Source organism: Pocillopora damicornis, chromosome 6, assembly GCF_964200805.1.
Source record: "Pocillopora damicornis chromosome 6, jaPocDami1.2, whole genome shotgun sequence".
Classification (NCBI taxonomy): Eukaryota; Metazoa; Cnidaria; class Anthozoa; order Scleractinia; family Pocilloporidae; genus Pocillopora; species Pocillopora damicornis.
This window is the reverse complement of record NC_142675.1, coordinates 9,927,501-9,930,000: the sequence shown is the minus strand read 5'-3', so window position 1 is coordinate 9,930,000 and position 2,500 is coordinate 9,927,501. Positions and strand designations below refer to the sequence as shown.

The 2,500-nt window shown below is 38.0% G+C and overlaps 1 protein-coding gene and 1 pseudogene across 2 annotated transcripts in view; both read left to right on the top strand.

The window, feature by feature from the left end:
• The first annotated feature begins 484 nt into the window (after positions 1 to 484).
• Positions 485 to 2,500, top strand: part of LOC149043852 (uncharacterized) — a 9,125-nt pseudogene continuing 7,109 nt past the window's right edge. The window contains exon 1 of the transcript XR_016187495.1: positions 485 to 554. The product of XR_016187495.1 is annotated as an uncharacterized LOC149043852 (transcript). The remainder of the gene's footprint in view (positions 555 to 2,500) is intronic.
• Positions 1,747 to 2,500, top strand: part of LOC149043854 (uncharacterized) — a 3,752-nt gene continuing 2,998 nt past the window's right edge. The window contains exon 1 of the mRNA XM_089208961.1: positions 1,747 to 2,500. This exon is cut by the window's right edge and continues 2,998 nt beyond it. The gene's annotated coding sequence lies outside the window, so the exon portion shown is untranslated.

Genomic DNA, 2,500 nt, shown 5'->3' with positions numbered 1-2,500 from the left:
CATTTATGCCTTGTTTCGGATGGTTTTAGATAGTTTGCGAGTGGCTGTAGATGTTTTTGATGTAGTTGAAGGTGGTTGTTGAAAATTTTGAGGTGGTTGTAGATGGTTTTAGGTGGTTGTAGGTAGTTTTAGGTGGTTTTTGGGGGTTTTAGGTCGTTCCATGTTCTGGTACTTACATTGTATTGGTTTTTATGGTTTCAGCTTCATAGAAGCTAAACCGTATTGTCAGCGTGTTGTAAGTAAGTGGGTGAGTACGTAATTCGGAAAGCCGAAGTAATGCCGATGGGACGCGGACTCCTCAGTCGATGGTTTATTGAAATTTCCGAAGTATGTTTGCGTAATTCGGAAAGCCGAAGTAATGCCGATGGGACGCCGACTCCTTAGTCGATGGTGTATTGACATGTCCGAAGTATGTTTGTGACAAGCGTTTAATCATGGTCCTGAGAACGAGGTTGAGATTTCACAGTCGATATATCTTCGCATATCACATGAGCACATGGTGAACGTCGAAGCAACGTTTTCCGATCTGTTTCTGGGCGGCGATGGATTCTGAGGTAAGTTGTCATATATTAGCGATGGTTTTGTACTATTTAACTCTAGGAACAAGACAGAGCTCTCGAACATTGTTTCCGTTGTTTGCTGCTAAAACTTCGTCTAGGATTTTTGACGGTTTCTACAAGTTTTCAAACAAAGTAGCGATTCCTGAATCAAAGTGTTTGTTTGGCAATCGTGATGGCAGACTGACTCGTGTAGCCCAACAGCAGCTTCTGTTGCTCCGTGTATGGCATTTCGTTGTGAGTCTAATTTCTCAAGATGAAAATAATTCCCATTTGGGAACAAACAATGTCCATTTGGACACAAATAACTCCCTTATGGGAAGTAAACATGTCTTTCGAGACACAAGCAATTCCCTCTTGGGAACTAATAACTTTCTTGTGGAAAGAAAAATCGCCTTTCGAGGCGCAGCATCTGATCATTCACAAGCTAAACAAACGTCTTTGCTTCAGCAATTCGAATTGTTTTGTAAACAGGGGTTGGAGAGAACTGTCTCTGATTCTGACTATGAAAATACAGTTAAGATTATTGGTTGTGATTCACACGATAAGCGAAATTCATCTTTTAGTGAAGTGAGTGTAACTGATGGGCCAGCCAAGGTAAACCTCTTCAGGAAACCTGATTTACGTCGACAATATAGACAATATAGAAATTTTCGACAGCCTTTACGAATGATGGGTCGCAGATCCAGAGATAGAGAGCCATCTAGGATTTCACTGACAAAACTTTTGCGTTTAATGAAATGCAGAAAACTAAGGAAAAAGCACAAAAAATTGTTCACGAAGTCATTTCCTGTCCCGTCTGTTTTGCACAACATTGCTTCAAATTATAAGCAGTGGAACATGAGGTATATTCAAAGGCTAGACTGTTTTTACAGCAGTTATTTTACCAAGATTAAGAAATCAATAGTGGCTGTATACAATGAGTCAGAAAAAAATATTTTACTATCTGGAGATGTTGAATTAAACCCTGGTCCAGTGACAGATGTTAGCACTTTGTCTCAAGCAACAACAAATGACAGGTCAAATTTCTTGCTCAACTATAGACTTCTTAGGCATGGTTTAAATCAATTGGATGTAGGTGGAGGAGGGGATTGTTTCTTTAAATCAGTATCACATCAGTTATATGGTGATTCACATCACCACTTGGAAATTAGATCTGCAGGTATTCAGTACATGAGAGATAATCCAGAATGATTTATTGAAAGTGTGTTAGATTCATCTTGGTCGCAATATATATCCAACATGTCTCAGCCAGGAACATGGGCAGATCATATTATTATACAAGCAGTAGCAGATTCTATGAATTTACAGATTCATACCAAATTTTACAGAAATGACCTTGGTTGAAGCACGAAGTTTGACTCAAAATCCTAGATGTATTTATATAGGGCACATTGATGAGCTGCATTATATATCAACCTTCCCAGCTTTATCTGAATCAAGTACAAATCAGGTTAACAGTCAAAAGACATACCTTAATTCAAGCGATAGTACAAATAAATGTAAAAGAAAGAGCAATGATACGGTGTCAAGGCCTAAAAATTCTAGAATGCCAGAAAATATTAACAGAGATGAAGACCTTGGCAATATTCATGATTCTGTATATGAAAATATGTTCCATGAACAGGCCTCAACAACTAAAACCAAAAAGCGCAAAACAAGAGAACAAAATGCTAATTATATGAGAGAATACAGAGCTTCAATAGCATCTACTGAAGAAAATGAAAAGCAAAGTGCATACAGAAAACAGTATAGATCATCTAATCCAGAAAACAAAAGAAAGCACAGTGAGTATATGAAGCAGTATAGATCATCTAATCCAGAAAATAAGAGAAAGCATAGTGAGTATATGAAGCAGTACAGAGCATCTGATCCAGAAAATAAGAGAAAGAACAATGAGTACATGAAGCAGTATAGAACAACTACTGCATCGGCTAAACAGA